This window comes from Haematobia irritans, chromosome 5, assembly GCF_050003625.1.
Source record: "Haematobia irritans isolate KBUSLIRL chromosome 5, ASM5000362v1, whole genome shotgun sequence".
NCBI classification, from domain to species: Eukaryota; Metazoa; Arthropoda; class Insecta; order Diptera; family Muscidae; genus Haematobia; species Haematobia irritans.
The window spans coordinates 94,586,742-94,605,548 of NC_134401.1; the positions used below are offsets into that span (position 1 = coordinate 94,586,742).

An 18,807-nucleotide genomic window follows, 5' to 3' on the forward strand; every position below is an offset into this window, starting at 1 on the left:
AAAGGGGCTAACAACAAAGGCTTTTGGTCTACATATATGTGAGATCAATTTATTTATTTATTTTTTTTATTTTATTTATTTATTTATTGAACATATATAATACAAAAAGCAGTATGGCCAAAAAAACTGTATTACATAGCATATAAATCCTGAGCAACAATATGTAATATTCAATGATAATAAATTTTATTCTAAATAATAATAAAAACTTATATAATACAAAAATAATTCAATTTAATTTAATGGTCCCCCGACCATAAAAATAAAGTAAAATATGATAAACAAACCGTTAATTATAAAACTGATAATTACGAAGTCCAGTTCAGGTAGTGGCAATCACACATTAATAAGACCATTCTATATAATGATTATAATAAGATGTAAACCATCAGAAAATTGCGAATGACTATATAGCAAACCTAAGGATAGGAATAATTATCAATTTACATTACAATTTACAATTTTTTATAGGTAATGTTTGTATACCAATGACAGATGGTTATTAGGTTGCAATTATGTGGTCAAACTACAGAACCTAATTCAATATATACTTGGCAGAAATTTCTTCCTTAAGCCTCTAAATATAGATACAGATCGACTTAGGCTTGTCCTGTGCGCTTAATACAATAAAAAAAGCTCACTTGCCGTAAAAAATATTTGTGTTTGTTGGTGTATGAAGCCTGCAATTTTTATGGAAACTTTTGTAATATTACTTTTTTTATTAATAGGTGCGATACTTACCTGAAGGCAACTTCTTTTTTATGGGATAAACTTTATTCAATGTATTGCGGACTATTATCAAGTAATTGCTGTTCCCCGTTTTGCAAATTTTGTAGCGCCATACCATTTACCATGTTGATGTTGATATAAATATTTATTTGTTGCAACAACTACCTTACGCCCGTCCTATAATAGAACTAAGATTATATTAGTATTGTTACGTTTTTATATTGAGGCGTGTTTAATAACCCGATAATTAAAACACAGTCCTTTTCAAATAACGACAATCTACAATTTATTAGTTTAACTGATGGCTTCACTTATTTGCTCTACGATGTGTACTGTATAAACTTTAGCTTACGACTGACTTGTCTGCACCCTCCGCCAGGGGCTTATATACCGTGATTTGACGATTTCGAAAATTCTGGATAGTCTGGCCTACAACCATCTAGAACTATCTTGTTACAATTTATCTAACACCACATATTCAACTGGTTATCTTCATTGCCTACAGCCATCTGGAATATTCTATCGGCGTTATTTTACAGGTGATATGGCACACATACTTTTAGGCTTATGCTAATAATCTAATGCATTCTACTAGATTAGGTAGATGTCGTGCAGGCATAAAACAAAAGGCGTTACTTTTACAATGAACGATTGGAAACACAAAAGATGTTTAAGAAAGTACTAGAAAATAAAGAAATGACTCTAACAAGTTATGACGTAATTTTATCGTTACAATTTGAAATTTAAATTAACGTAAACTAATTTAAATAAACTTAAATCTAGAAATATCACATTCGTAACACTGCCTCCCGCTTAAGCCTGTTCGTCCCGAATAGGCACAGAAACCGTTACGTATGGAGCCAAACGTTCCAGGTGAACGACTTTCATCTTTGACCTTGGGCTGTCGTCTTTTTGAATGCGGTATACAACATCATTGATCTTCTTGATGACTTTATATGGGCCTTCCCACTGTGTTTGTAGTTTAGGACATAATCCTTTCTTTCGTTGCGGGTTGAATAACAGAACCAGTTGTCCTTCACTAAAGCCCTCAGTGTTTGCTGCACGATCATATCTCGCCTTCATTCTGTTGCTAACCATTTTTATTTTGTTTCGCACTGATTCGTGAACTTTACCAAATGTGTTTGGTATGTCGTTACTGGTTTCTTCCATGGCGAGCTCATTGGGTGTAGCGCCAAATATCAAATCTCCGGGCAACTTCAATTCCGTTCCAAATAGGACCTTGGCCTATGGCTGATCTATACGACAGCAAAAACTTTGGTATATGATCGTCCCAGTCTCGTTGGCCGTTATCCACCACCTTTCGAAGATGTTCTTCCAGAGTGCGATTAAACCTTTCTACCATGCCATCAGACTGCGGATGCAATGGCGTAGTCCTTGTTTTCTTGATACCAAGGGAGTCACACATCTCTTTGAATATGGCCGATTCAAAATTTCTTCCTTGGTCTGAGTGTATCTCGGTCGGCACACCGTAGCGACATATCCAGTTCTTGTCGACTACATCTACAATCGTCTTCGCCTCTTGGTTAGGAATGGCATAAACTTCTGGCCACTTGCTGAAGTAGTCCATGACCACAAGGACATATCGATTTCCAGAATCACTTACTGGGAAAGGCCCTGCAACGTCCATTGCTATTCTTTCAAAAGGCGCTCCTGGCCTATACTCTTGCATAAGACCTCTACTTTTTCGTCTTGGCCCTTTCGCCTTTATGCACTTCTCACAATTTGCTACCCATTCAGCAATTGATTTCTGGCATCCAACCCAGTAGAATCGTTGCTTCACTTTCTCGGCTGTTTTGGTTATTCCTAAGTGACCTCCACTAGGTCCATTGTGGAATTCCGTCAAAACATCCTTTACCTTAGAATCTGGCACGATTATCAAGTTGCGGCTATTCTTGCCATCTTCACTTTCCCACTTACGTTGTAGGGTTCCGTTGACCAGACATAGACTGTCCCATTGAGCCCAGTATGATTTCATAAGTGGGCTTTCGGCTGCGATGTCTTTCTTACTGGGTTTCTTATCTTCTTCTTTCGCCGAAATAATTTTTCTCAGAATGGGATCTTTACGTTGCTCTGTTGACCAGTCTGTGCCAGATTCGATGTGTAACTGCCTGACATTTACAACTGTCTCCTGTGGTTCAGCCTTCGAGTAGCGTGTGCTTTCTACATTGCAATGCCGTCGTGTCAAGGCTTGATCAATAACTTGTTTGCCACCTTTTCTATTATCCGCAAAATTTAAATTTGAGTCGCTTGGCTTTGTGGTCGCCTTCTTATGATTATTGTTTAATGGAGATGGCGAGATTGACCCCGACGTTTTACGCCACGCTTTACATTCCCGGGATAGATGTCCAGCCTTATCACAGTTATGGCATTTTATTCTAGATTTATTTGCCTGCTGCTTCATTTCTTGCATTATCTGCCTTAGAGCCTCTTTTACCAATTCAATGACCGATTGCGTTTCTTCACACTGGGTCTCTACTCTGCGTACTTTGTGAATTTGAGGCCGTGCCAACAATCTCGCAGTTTCTTGTGCATGTGCAAATGTTACTGTTTCTGCGAATGTAGCCTTTTGTGACGCATATGTTGCACATTTTATATCAGGGTCTCTAATTCCATTCACAAAGGTCTCGATCTTGATGCGGTCCACAAGTGGATGACTTTCTCCTGGATATGTCAAAAGCACCAACCGCTCAACCTCTGTTGCAAAGTCTTGTAGAGTCTCATTTGACTTCTGGACTCTTCCTCTTAATTCCATTCTGAAGATGTCTTGCTTATGTTCTCCGCCGTACTTACGTTGAAGTGCCGCTATTACTTCATTATAATTATTTCTAGAGGCAGCGGGAATGCTTTGTATCACGTCAGCGGCATTGCCCTTTAATGCCAATAGAAGTTCAATTGCTTTGTCGTTGTCGTTCCACAAATTTCTACAAGCAACCATTTCGAATTGGAATTTGAAGACATCAAATGAAGTTGAGCCATCGAAAACAGGAGGTTTGGTTTTTGAGCCCTCGATAACGCGCACTGGTCCACCTTTAATTTCCAGCTCTGACATTTTTCTTTCAATGTGTAGAAACTTCTCATCATGAACCATAATTTTCTCATCCACAGAAATAATCTTCTTATCCAGCTCCCCAATTTGGCTTTCGATATGGTCCACACGTTTTTCCATGCCTTCAGCAATTTGTTGAAGATTCTCACTTAGAATTCTAGAATTTTCGTCAATCTTTTTTGAATTTTCGTCGAATTTTTCTTCCAATTTTCTAGAATTCTCTTGCATTTTTAGAGAATTTTCTTCCATTATTTTTCTAGAATTCTCTTGCATTTTTAGAGAATTTTCTTCCATCATTTTTCTAGAATTCTCTTGCATTTTTAGAGAATTTTCTTCCATCATTTTTCTTGAGTTCTCTTGCATTTTTAGAGAATTTTCTTCCATCATTTTGCTTAAATTATTGACCATCGATGTGTAATCAACAACATTAGAAGCTACAGATGGAGTTTCCAAGGCGCTGGCTACTACTGATTCGTCAAGATCTTCCTTATAATCGACTGATGGCTTCACTTATTTGCTCTACGATGTGTACTGTATAAACTTTAGCTTACGACTGACTTGTCTGCACCCTCCGCCAGGGGCTTATATACCGTGATTTGACGATTTCGAAAATTCTGGATAGTCTGGCCTACAACCATCTAGAACTATCTTGTTACAATTTATCTAACACCACATATTCAACTGGTTATCTTCATTGCCTACAACCATCTGGAATATTCTATCGGCGTTATTTTACAGGTGATATGGCACACATACTTTTAGGCTTATGCTAATAATCTAATGCATCCTACTAGATTAGGTAGATGTCGTGCAGGCATAAAACAAAAGGCGTTACTTTTACAATGAACGATTGGAAACACAAAAGATGTTTAAGAAAGTACTAGAAAATAAAGAAATGACTCTAACAAGTTATGACGTAATTTTATCGTTACAATTTGAAATTTAAATTAACGTAAACTAATTTAAATAAACTTCAATCTAGAAATATCACATTCGTAACAGTATGCTCAACTTTTGGTTGTACCAACCATTTGTTGATTCCCATGATGTAGGTCTCACTATGCTGGTGGTTAGCTCAACAATTTTATGCAGCATAAAACCAAATTTATCGTCATTGGTTATTGTAACCAATTGAATGGTTTTGATCCTGTGAACTTTTTATGGTCGTGTTGGATGTATAATGGGGGAAATAATCAAAACATTGTTCTTGTAACAAAAAATAAGTTACTGACATCATTTCCTCATTGTAATGATCGAATTGCAACCAACCATTTCTCTGGGTGTGTGTACCGCATTGGTGTTCACCTTGTTTATTCCTCCTAGGCGAATATCCCTCTGGATTCCATATAGGACTATCCCCAAGGTGGCATCAAGGCTGGCAGACAAGAGGGAAGTGATCCGGAAAGTGGATACAACTGATCCCAGGATCATGAGTCTCGCTAAGGAGATCGACCTACTTGTGGCCACCCACAAGCGAGAAAAGTGCAGCAAGCATTTCCGGGAATCTGATCTTGGATCCAAACAGTTGTGCTCTACGATCCGGATGCTCTCGAACCTCAAACGAAAAAATAACATTTATATTTCGTTTAGGGGGCAAAGTCCGAAGGATTATACGCGTGTAGCTTTCTGCAGACAGTTCGGCGCGCAACCTCAAACAGCAGATCGTGGAAACAGAAGGAAAAGGCAATTCTCATCAGTCAGGAGCATGTGCTCCGAGAGATACAGGCCGCCAAGAGCTCCACAGCAATTGGCCCAGATGGATCGGCTACGAGGATGTTGAAGCACATTGGAGAGAATGGCGCTAGGTTTTTTGTTCATACCATCAAGGTCTGCCTCAACACTCTCTAAATACCAGACATTTGGTAAATAAAGAAGATTATTCATATCGACCAATAACTGTTCTTTATCTCGTTACGAAGATTCTGGAAGCTATTTTACTGCTCTACTTCACTGAACATCTAATGTTGGCAGGAGTACGACCATTGCGTTGTGTGAATTGACAGCCAACATTGCAGTGGGATTGAATAGTAAGAGGCCGCATAAACGTTCGATTCTCGTAACGTTGGACTTGTCTAAAGCGTTCTATACAGTAAACCACACCACCCTCTTAGGAGATATCACGGGAACTTCTCTCCCTAATAATCTAATCTTAAAAGATGGTTGACAAACTATACAAGTGCGTTGTGTGGTATACAGTACGGTGAGACCCAGAACAGACATGACTATATGTAAAGAGATTTTAGGTCTAATTATCAAGAGTATGTGTTTTATTATTATTAAGAAACATATGGTAAAACTTCCTGCTTCATATTGAACTGTTATAATAAAGTAACCGGGAAAATTTCAACTCCAAAAGCGAACATAGTACTTACCTTTAAAGAAAATTTGGCAATTAAGCAGTTTTGCAATGTATTTCTATTTATTCTAAATGGTATCGATAATGACGCCTCATAGTATTTTCGTTAAGGCCTGTATACATCTCTAGCGGAAACGTCCGCTTCCCATAAGAAATGAATGGCAAAACTGTGTTTTTTGGCAATGGGCTTTAGCAAGTGTCGATGTATTTCTTATGAATATTACCGGTAACACACCTTGCGGAAAAAATATACTCAATATCAATATATTCTTTGTGGGTAGTGAAATTTTCACTAGCTATATCGAACATTTCGATAGAGCGGCATATCGGGTTTTGTGGAAGCAAAATGTTGAGATCGATAACAACGTATTCAACGAGTGTATGTAATTATGGTAGTGCTGTCGTTCGGGTTTGATTTTTAAAAATCCCGGGATTCGGGATTTCAAAATTCAGAATCCCGGGATTTTTTCGGGATCCCGAAATGTCCCGGATTCTATAAATATTTTAAGTAACAACAACCCTGCCAGCATTTCAAAGTTTCATTTCATCCTCATCGCTACCACAGACTCGTAAGTGACACTGCAACAATCGCCAACTGTGATAGTATTTTGCCATCACTATTCGCATGAAAGTATTTTGCCATCACTTTTGTTAAAAGAGCCATTTTATATGTTGTGAAACACCAAGCACAACTAGCTTCTTATAATTTATTTAAATAAAAATGATAATGAAGTGCTGAAAACATAGTTATTTCGCTTAAAATTGTGAAAGATATATTGGTGAACAATTTTTGACTTTCCAAATGGAATAAAGTGCTAGTTTATCAAATATTTTTCCAGGCACGCTGCCTCCATTGGGAATAAAAGCACTGGCTGATAGACGCTACAACTAGGGTTGCCAGATGATGGTTGCCGAAATCCGGGACATTGCGCCGTACATTCCGGGATTTGTCGGGACAAGCAAAAACAGTCATATTTTTCGATATTAGTTCCCCATATTTTATCACTTGGTAAATTTCCATAAACGCCAAGGCGTAGTCGTAATTGTCAGCAAGCTTTGAAATTCCTAAATATATTGGAGCCTCTGAAACTTTCTCCCAAGATGGCTGCGACGATTTTATATAAAACGTAAATAATTTTGGGAATATTTTTTTTAAACGGAAACCGAAACTCATATTTACTGGCATATTACTTTCGGGTTTGGCAAACAAACTTAAGCTCTGAGGTGACAATCGCTGCTTCTTTTGTAGTGGCTTTCGACTGGACTGGGAATTTGGATATCGCCATGGACATGGTTTTAGGTATATTTCGTATCCGAATTGGGGATTGTTATAGTGTCACTAAAGGGTCTATGGTAATCATAGGATAAAATCGAACTTTGAAATGATGGCAGGGAGCACAAACTTGACTTATAATTTGTTAAAATGCATTTTGCAGAAAAACGTGAATTGGATATTTGCGTATATTTTTTTTACATTTACTACTCAAGTGACAGCTGATGATTCGCAAGACAGTGATTTGATTTTTTTCTCAAAGTGGTGAGATTAAATGAAATTGTACAAAATCGGACAAACAAATGTACATTTAAAATGTATGAAAATCCAAAACCAAAAATATTTTTGAAAGCGATTTAATTTTAAATCGTTTTCATTTTTAAGAAATGTAAAAAAATAAAACATATGCCTTGAGTAATTGAAATTCCGGGATATTTGGTAAATTTTGTGAAAGATCCGGGACACTTCATAGAGACGAAATTCCGGGACAATCCAGGCGAATCCCGGCCATCTGGCAAGCCTAGCTACAACATGTAACTTGCAACTTGTAACTCAACATCAATCTTTTGTTAATGCATAAAAATATGTTAAATGTGATGTGATAGTCGTATAAATGTTATATTTATGAGAATTTATATATGTTTAATAAAATTAATAAACCTCTAACTAATCGTGTTTTACTTGACCACAATGATTCTTTTACAACTATCTTAAAGTGCACTTTGTCTAATTATTTGAAGCGGCTCTTATTAGCGTCCTTCTAAATGTATCCAAAAGGGCACCTAATAATTGCACTCATGCGATACTTTTTTGTAGTAACTTGGCGTGGTACAACTTCTCAATAGTGACGGCGCTTTTCAGAGGAGTTTTGGATATCGTATACGACTGTTTTCGACGTAGTGGGGATTCTCAGAAGCGCCCCCAAATTCAAAAAATGTTGGCAGGGAATCTACAGCGCCAAAAAATTGTTGTAAATTGAACCAATTTAATTTAATTCATTTTATGAACAAACAACTAAAGACAAAACAATATTAAAAAGTAATTTTAAATTGCTATCATACTTAACGAACCTTTTGTCTAATTCAACATTGTGAAGAAAATAAAAAATGTGTTGTGAGAAATCTATATAAAAAATCCATTTCATATCGCAATCTTACTCAACAAAACATTTCAAGGTCTGGGTTAGATTATGCGTATCTTCGTATACTTATGTACTTCGTTTTAAGTAAAAATATCAAGACTTCTAAATTGTTATTAGATAAATGCGATCTTGTCATATTTTCTATTATTTTATTCTATTATTTTATGTAGTGTTCCATTTCACATGAACTCATTATTCAAAGAACCATGACTTGCGGACTCGATTTTTGATGAAATTGTGCTATTCAATATACCCCATGTATAACAAATTCTTACTCAAGGTGTACCATAAATGTTTATTAACTCAATTTGTCGGTTATGAAATCTAACGGCGGTTTACAATGAGTGAAAACTCCAATTTATTAATAAACAATCATAAAAGCCCACAATTTTAGCAAATTTGAATTACTTTTTCGGGATCCCGAAAAATCCCGGGATTAAAAATAAAAAATCTCGGGATTCGGGATAAATCCCGTCTCGAAAATCCCGGGATTTCGGGACGGGATTTGTCCCGGGTGACAGCCCTAATTTATGGGCACAGAAAAATTATGGCATACTGTGTTTGTGGAAGCAAAATGTAGATGTCGATAACAACGTCTGCCAAGAGTGTCTATGTATTTATGGGCAGCAGAAAAATCATAGCAGTTTGGTACAAAACTACCAAAAAATTATCATCGTGTGTTATGTGTCAACAGACGTTTTTACCCAATTGAAACAATGTTGCTTTTTAATATCTCGTAAAATAAGAAATTTTATTTACCATTAGATTAATCCTAACATGTGTATAATATTTCATGACCTTATTTGTATTAGCCTACTTACTAAATGCTATTACTAAAACTAATATTAACATGTTTCTTTGTTATTAAATATTTGTACAAATGTATTCATACATTATAACTAATAAAGTCATTTATAATACAGTGTATCAAATATAAAATAGTGTCTACAGAACTACTTTTTTAATCGTACATAACTATGGTTTATTTTATTGTTCTTAGCCCGGTATGTAGTTCGACAAAGAAAATTGTTTGCATGCCGATAACACTGTTTTGTGGTGCTTGTAAGCAACTCTATTGACATCAACAGAAATTGACCGCAGCATATATGGCTATCGTCATGTTCGTTTTTTTTTTTGTCGAACTGCGTATTTTGCTTTAGTGTTGAACTAAACACTAAAATTAAAATTTTAAGCTTGTGTTTTTATTTGTTATATATTTAACGAATTGATCAAATTTAATGTGTTTTCGATCACAAATCATGATTTATAGTATGAAATTTTATTTTGGAAATGGCACATGATGGAAAAAGCAAGTGGATATAAACTTCATAAAAATAATGGAAGCATGTTATTTAAAGCTGCTAAATTTGCATTATTACATATAAAATAATAGGGTTTTGAGATAGATGTCTATATGTAGGCATATCTAATGCAATATTCTTGATTATTGTAAGGCAATTTTGTTTGTTGTAGGCTGGATTTCAAGAAAGGCACTATTGTCTAAAGCGTTCTATACAGTAAACCACACCACCCTCTTAGGAGATATCACGGGAACTTCTCTCCCTAATAATCTAATCTTAAGAGATGGTTGACAAACTATACAAGTGCGTTGTGTGGTATACAGTACGGTGAGACCCAGAACAGACATGACTATATTTAAAGAGATTTTAGGTCTAATTATCAAGAGTATGTGTTTTATTATTATTAAGAAACATATGGTAAAACTTCCTCTGCCCCAAGATTGGTTTTCAATACAGACTAAATCCCAATTCATAGCTCTTGCAAAAATTCATGTTGAATGCCAATAACGCAGTGGTACAATGCGTTTATTACCGTCTTAAGGTGGGTACGAGTTGAAAACCACTTTATTTTCGCGATTACTTTTCCTGAAATAATTAAAATTACAAATGAAAACAAACCTATTCCCATAATGTCTTGCCGAAATTTAGAGGAACTAGAAAATGCACATCAATTGAGTTAATTTATCTGCTTCATATTGAACTGTTATAATAAAGTAACCGGGAAAATTTCAACTCCAAAAGCGAACATAGTACCCTGCCAGCATTTCAAAGTTCCATTTCATCTTCATCGCTACCACAGACTCGTAAATGTCACTACAACCATCCTACTGTGATGGGGGCAGCATATCATAAAGTACAAAATGTACTTCATACATGTATTTTGCCATCACTACTTTTACAAAAGCCATTTTATTTTTTGTGAAACGCCAAGCGCAACCAGCTTGTTATATTTTATTTAAATAAAAACGAAAATAAAGTTCTGCAAACATAGATTTTACGCTTAAAATTGTGAAAGGTATATTGGTGAACAATTTTTGATTTTCCAAATGGAATAAAGTGATTGTTTTTCAAATATTTTACAGACACGCTGCCTCCATCGAATAAAAACACTGGCTGATAGACGCTGCAATATGTAACTCGCTACTTGTAACTCTACATCATCATTAATGCAAAAAATTATGTTAAATGTGATGTGATAGTGGTATAAATGTTATATTTTTAAGAATTTGTAAATGATTAATCAAATTAATAAATATCTAAACAAACGTGTTTTACTCGACCACAATGATTCTTTTACCACTATCTTAAAATGTGCTTTTTCTGATTGTTTGGAGGGTCTCTTATTGGCGTCGTTCTAAATTGATCTATAAAGGCACCTAATAATTGCACTCATGCGAAACCTTTTTGTAGTAACTTGGCGTGGTACAACTTCTCAATAGTGACGGCGCTTTTCCGACGAGTTTTTGATATCGTATATGATTGTTTTCGACGTACTGGGGATTCTCAGAAGCGCCCCCAAATTCAAAAAATGTTGGCAGGGTACTTACCTTTAAAGAAAATTTGGCAATTAAGCAGTTTTGCAATGTATTTCTATTTATTCTAAATGGTATCGATAATGACGCCTCATAGTATTTTCGTTAAGGCCTGTATACATCTCTAGCGGAAACGTCCGCTTCCCATAAGAAATGAATGGCAAAACTGTGTTTTTTGGCAATGGGCTTTAGCAAGTGTCGATGTATTTCTTATGAATATTACCGGTAACACACCTTGCGGAAAAAATATACTCAATATCAATATATTCTTTGTGGGTAGTGAAATTTTCACTAGCTATATCGAACATTTCGATAGAGCGGCATATCGGGTTTTGTGGAAGCAAAATGTTGAGATCGATAACAACGTATTCAACGAGTGTATGTAATTATGGTAGTGCTGTCGTTCGGGTTTGATTTTTAAAAATCCCGGGATTCGGGATTTCAAAATTCAGAATCCCGGGATTTTTTCGGGATCCCGAAATGTCCCGGATTCTATAAATATTTTAAGTAACAACAACCCTGCCAGCATTTCAAAGTTTCATTTCATCCTCATCGCTACCACAGACTCGTAAGTGACACTGCAACAATCGCCAACTGTGATAGTATTTTGCCATCACTATTCGCATGAAAGTATTTTGCCATCACTTTTGTTAAAAGAGCCATTTTATATGTTGTGAAACACCAAGCACAACTAGCTTCTTATAATTTATTTAAATAAAAATGATAATGAAGTGCTGAAAACATAGTTATTTCGCTTAAAATTGTGAAAGATATATTGGTGAACAATTTTTGACTTTCCAAATGGAATAAAGTGCTAGTTTATCAAATATTTTTCCAGGCACGCTGCCTCCATTGGGAATAAAAGCACTGGCTGATAGACGCTACAACATGTAACTTGCAACTTGTAACTCAACATCAATCTTTTATTAATGCATAAAAATATGTTAAATGTGATGTGATAGTCGTATAAATGTTATATTTATGAGAATTTATATATGTTTAATAAAATTAATAAACCTCTAACTAATCGTGTTTTACTTGACCACAATGATTCTTTTACAACTATCTTAAAGTGCACTTTGTCTAATTATTTGAAGCGGCTCTTATTAGCGTCCTTCTAAATGTATCCAAAAGGGCACCTAATAATTGCACTCATGCGATACTTTTTTGTAGTAACTTGGCGTGGTACAACTTCTCAATAGTGACGGCGCTTTTCAGAGGAGTTTTGGATATCGTATACGACTGTTTTCGACGTAGTGGGGATTCTCAGAAGCGCCCCCAAATTCAAAAAATGTTGGCAGGGAATCTACAGCGCCAAAAAATTGTTGTAAATTGAACCAATTTAGTTTAATTCATTTTATGAACAAACAACTAAAGACAAAACAATATTGAAAAGTAATTTTAAATTGCTATCATACTTAACGAACCTTTTGTCTAATTCAACATTGTGAAGAAAATAAAAATGTGTTGTGAGAAAACTATATAAAAAATCCATTTCATATCGCAATCTTACTCAACAAAACATTTTAAGGTCTGGGTTAGATTATGCGTATCTTCGTATACTTATGTACTTCGTTTTAAGTAAAAATATCAAGACTTCTAAATTGTTATTAGATAAATGCGATCTTGTCATATTTTCTATTATTTTATTCTATTATTTTATGTAGTGTTCCATTTCACATGAACTCATTATTCAAAGAACCATGACTTTTGCGGACTCGATTTTTGATGAAATTGTGCTGTTCAATATACCCCATGTATAAACAAATTCTTACTCAAGGTGTACCATAAATGTTTATTAACTCAATTTGTCGGTTATGAAATCTAACGGCGGTTTACAATGAGTGAAAACTCCAATTTATTAATAAACAATCATAAAAGCCCACAATTTTAGCAAATTTGAATTACTTTTTCGGGATCCCGAAAAATCCCGGGATTAAAAATAAAAAATCTCGGGATTCGGGATAAATCCCGTCTCGAAAATCCCGGGATTTCGGGACGGGATTTGTCCCGGGTGACAGCCCTAATTTATGGGCACAGAAAAATTATGGCATACTGTGTTTGTGGAAGCAAAATGTAGATGTCGATAACAACGTCTGCCAAGAGTGTCTATGTATTTATGGGCAGCAGAAAAATCATAGCAGTTTGGTACAAAACTACCAAAAAATTATCATCGTGTGTTATGTGTCAACAGACGTTTTTACCCAATTGAAACAATGTTGCTTTTTAATATCTCGTAAAATAAGAAATTTTATTTACCATTAGATTAATCCTAACATGTGTATAATATTTCATGACCTTATTTGTATTAGCCTACTTACTAAATGCTATTACTAAAACTAATATTAACATGTTTCTTTGTTATTAAATATTTGTACAAATGTATTCATACATTATAACTAATAAAGTCATTTATAATACAGTGTATCAAATATAAAATAGTGTCTACAGAACTACTTTTTTAATCGTACATAACTATGGTTTATTTTATTGTTCTTAGCCCGGTATGTAGTTCGACAAAGAAAATTGTTTGCATGCCGATAACACTGTTTTGTGGTGCTTGTAAGCAACTCTATTGACATCAACAGAAATTGACCGCAGCATATATGGCTATCGTCATGTTCGTTTTTTTTTTGTCGAACTGCGTATTTTGCTTTAGTGTTGAACTAAACACTAAAATTAAAATTTTAAGCTTGTGTTTTTATTTGTTATATATTTAACGAATTGATCAAATTTAATGTGTTTTCGATCACAAATCATGATTTATAGTATGAAATTTTATTTTGGAAATGGCACATGATGGAAAAAGCAAGTGGATATAAACTTCATAAAAATAATGGAAGCATGTTATTTAAAGCTGCTAAATTTGCATTATTACATATAAAATAATAGGGTTTTGAGATAGATGTCTATATGTAGGCATATCTAATGCAATATCCTTGATTATTGTAAGGCAATTTTGTTTGTTGTAGGCTGGATTTCAAGAAAGGCACTATCCCTGCCAACATTTTTTGAATTTGGGGGCGCTTCTGAGAATCCCCAGTACGTTGAAAACAATCATATACGATATCAAAAACTCGTCGGAAAAGCGCCGTCACTATTGAGAAGTTGTACCACGCCAAGTTACTACAAAAAGGTTTCGCATGAGTGCAATTATTAGGTGCCTTTATAGATCAATTTAGAACGACGCCAATAAGAGACCCTCCAAACAATCAGAAAAAGCACATTTTAAGATAGTGGTAAAAGAATCATTGTGGTCGAGTAAAACACGTTTGTTTAGATATTTAATAATTTGATTAATTATTTACAAATTCTTAAAAATATAACATTTATACCACTATCACATCACATTTAACATAATTTTTTGCATTAATGATGAGGTAGAGTTACAAGTAGCGAGTTACATGTTGCAGCGTCTATCAGCCAGTGTTTTTATTCGATGGAGGCAGCGTGTCTGTAAAATATTTGAAAAACAATCACTTTATTCCATTTGGAAAATCAAAAATTGTTCACCAATATACCTTTCACAATTTTAAGCGTAAAATCTATGTTTTCAGAACTTTATTTTCGTTTTTATTTAAATAAAATATAACAAGCTGGTTGCGCTTGGCGTTTCACAAAAAATAAAATGGCTTTTGTAAAAGTAGTGATGGCAAAATACATGTATGAAGTACATTTTGTACTTTATGATATGCTGCCCCCCATCACAGTAGGATGGTTGTAGTGACATTTACGAGTCTGTGGTAGCGATGAAGATGAAATGGAACTTTGAAATGCTGGCAGGGATTGTCTAAAGCGTTCTATACAGTAAACCACACCACCCTCTTAGGAGATATCACGGGAACTTCTCTCCCTAATAATCTAATCTTAAGAGATGGTTGACAAACTATACAAGTGCGTTGTGTGGTATACAGTACGGTGAGACCCAGAACCAGAGAATGAAGCCGCCGAGTCGCGCCGCCGACTTTAGCCGTCGCCGACCCGTTTTTAGCAGTCGACGCCGCCGCCGAATATGTCGACTCATCTCGGCTCAAATTTAGCCGCCAATTAATCTAAAATATTGATTTGTATCAGAAAAAATTAATAATATTTGTTATAGTTTTTGCCAAAATTTTGAACTTTCCACCTTCAATGAATTAGTATCAAGTTGCTATAATAGTTTTACAAAAATTTAGCTCAAAAAATTTGAATGAAATGTAAATTTGATTGTAGGATTGGTTGTACAACTAATCTCATTACAATTCGGAAAACTGCAAATTGATTTTATAATAGATAATTTTGCGCCGCCGAATAGATAATTTTTTATCGGCTTAGCCGTCAAGCCGCCGCCGCCGGAGGCAAATATTTAGTGTCAGCCGCCGCCGACAAAAATGGGTCGGCTTCATTCTCTGCCCAGAACAGACATGACTATATGTAAAGAGATTTTAGGTCTAATTATCAAGAGTATGTGTTTTATTATTATTAAGAAACATATGGTAAAACTTCCTCTGCCCCAAGATTGGTTTTCAATACAGACTAAATCCCAATTCATAGCTCTTGCAAAAATTCATGTTGAATGCCAATAACGCAGTGGTACAATGCGTTTATTACCGTCTTAAGGTGGGTACGAGTTGAAAACCACTTTATTTTCGCGATTACTTTTCCTGAAATAATTAAAATTACAAATGAAAACAAACCTATTCCCATAATGTCTTGCCGAAATTTAGAGGAACTAGAAAATGCACATCAATTGAGTTAATTTATCTGCTTCATATTGAACTGTTATAATAAAGTAACCGGGAAAATTTCAACTCCAAAAGCGAACATAGTACTTACCTTTAAAGAAAATTTGGCAATTAAGCAGTTTTGCAATGTATTTCTATTTATTCTAAATGGTATCGATAATGACGCCTCATAGTATTTTCGTTAAGGCCTGTATACATCTCTAGCGGAAACGTCCGCTTCCCATAAGAAATGAATGGCAAAACTGTGTTTTTTGGCAATGGGCTTTAGCAAGTGTCGATGTATTTCTTATGAATATTACCGGTAACACACCTTGCGGAAAAAATATACTCAATATCAATATATTCTTTGTGGGTAGTGAAATTTTCACTAGCTATATCGAACATTTCGATAGAGCGGCATATCGGGTTTTGTGGAAGCAAAATGTTGAGATCGATAACAACGTATTCAACGAGTGTATGTAATTATGGTAGTGCTGTCGTTCGGGTTTGATTTTTAAAAATCCCGGGATTCGGGATTTCAAAATTCAGAATCCCGGGATTTTTTCGGGATCCCGAAATGTCCCGGATTCTATAAATATTTTAAGTAACAACAACCCTGCCAGCATTTCAAAGTTTCATTTCATCCTCATCGCTACCACAGACTCGTAAGTGACACTGCAACAATCGCCAACTGTGATAGTATTTTGCCATCACTATTCGTATGAAAGTATTTTGCCATCACTTTTGTTAAAAGAGCCATTTTATGTTGTGAAACACCAAGCACAACTAGCTTCTTATAATTTATTTAAATAAAAATGATAATGAAGTGCTGAAAACATAGTTATTTCGCTTAAAATTGTGAAAGATATATTGGTGAACAATTTTTGACTTTCCAAATGGAATAAAGTGCTAGTTTATCAAATATTTTTCCAGGCACGCTGCCTCCATTGGGAATAAAAGCACTGGCTGATAGACGCTACAACATGTAACTTGCAACTTGTAACTCAACATCAATCTTTTATTAATGCATAAAAATATGTTAAATGTGATGTGATAGTCGTATAAATGTTATATTTATGAGAATTTATATATGTTTAATAAAATTAATAAACCTCTAACTAATCGTGTTTTACTTGACCACAATGATTCTTTTACAACTATCTTAAAGTGCACTTTGTCTAATTATTTGAAGCGGCTCTTATTAGCGTCCTTCTAAATGTATCCAAAAGGGCACCTAATAATTGCACTCATGCGATACTTTTTTGTAGTAACTTGGCGTGGTACAACTTCTCAATAGTGACGGCGCTTTTCAGAGGAGTTTTGGATATCGTATACGACTGTTTTCGACGTAGTGGGGATTCTCAGAAGCGCCCCCAAATTCAAAAAATGTTGGCAGGGAATCTACAGCGCCAAAAAATTGTTGTAAATTGAACCAATTTAGTTTAATTCATTTTATGAACAAACAACTAAAGACAAAACAATATTAAAAAGTAATTTTAAATTGCTATCATACTTAACGAACCTTTTGTCTAATTCAACATTGTGAAGAAAATAAAAAATGTGTTGTGAGAAATCTATATAAAAAATCCATTTCATATCGCAATCTTACTCAACAAAACATTTCAAGGTCTGGGTTAGATTATGCGTATCTTCGTATACTTATGTACTTCGTTTTAAGTAAAAATATCAAGACTTCTAAATTGTTATTAGATAAATGCGATCTTGTAATATTTTCTATTATTTTATTCTATTATTTTATGTAGTGTTCCATTTCACATGAACTCATTATTCAAAGAACCATGACTTGCGGACTCGATTTTTGATGAAATTGTGCTATTCAATATACCCCATGTATAACAAATTCTTACTCAAGGTGTACCATAAATGTTTATTAACTCAATTTGTCGGTTATGAAATCTAACGGCGGTTTACAATGAGTGAAAACTCCAATTTATTAAAAAACAATCATAAAAGCCCACAATTTTAGCAAATTTGAATTACTTTTTCGGGATCCCGAAAAATCCCGGGATTAAAAATAAAAAATCTCGGGATTCGGGATAAATCCCGTCTCGAAAATCCCGGGATTTCGGGACGGGATTTGTCCCGGGTGACAGCCCTAATTTATGGGCACAGAAAAATTATGGCATACTGTGTTTGTGGAAGCAAAATGTAGATGTCGATAACAACGTCTGCCAAGAGTGTCTATGTATTTATGGGCAGCAGAAAAATCATAGCAGTTTGGTACAAAACTACCAAAAAATTATCATCGTGTGTTATGTGTCAACAGACGTTTTTACCCAATTGAAACAATGTTGCTTTTTAATATCTCGTAAAATAAGAAATTTTATTTACCATTAGATTAATCCTAACATGTGTATAATATTTCATGACCTTATTTGTATTAGCCTACTTACTAAATGCTATTACTAAAACTAATATTAACATGTTTCTTTGTTATTAAATATTTGTACAAATGTATTCATACATTATAACTAATAAAGTCATTTATAATATAGTGTATCAAATATAAAATAGTGTCTACAGAACTACTTTTTTAATCGTACATAACTATGGTTTATTTTATTGTTCTTAGCCCGATATGTAGTTCGACAAAGAAAATTGTTTGCATGCCGATAACACTGTTTTGTGGTGCTTGTAAGCAACTCTATTGACATCAACAGAAATTGACCGCAGCATATATGGCT

The 18,807-nt window shown here is 34.8% G+C and overlaps 2 long non-coding RNA genes across 2 annotated transcripts; one reads left to right on the top strand and one right to left on the bottom strand.

Moving 5' to 3' along the window:
* The first annotated feature begins 10,626 nt into the window (after positions 1-10,626).
* Positions 10,627-11,152, top strand: LOC142241333 (uncharacterized). Its single transcript, XR_012723580.1, has 2 exons — positions 10,627-10,882; positions 10,950-11,152. It is a non-coding gene; the product is annotated as an uncharacterized LOC142241333 (long non-coding RNA).
* A 3,518-nt stretch (positions 11,153-14,670) lies between these two features.
* Positions 14,671-15,178, bottom strand: LOC142238934 (uncharacterized). Its single transcript, XR_012722866.1, has 2 exons — positions 14,921-15,178; positions 14,671-14,853 (listed from the first exon to the last, which is right to left on the bottom strand). It is a non-coding gene; the product is annotated as an uncharacterized LOC142238934 (long non-coding RNA).
* Positions 15,179-18,807: the final 3,629 nt, after the last annotated feature.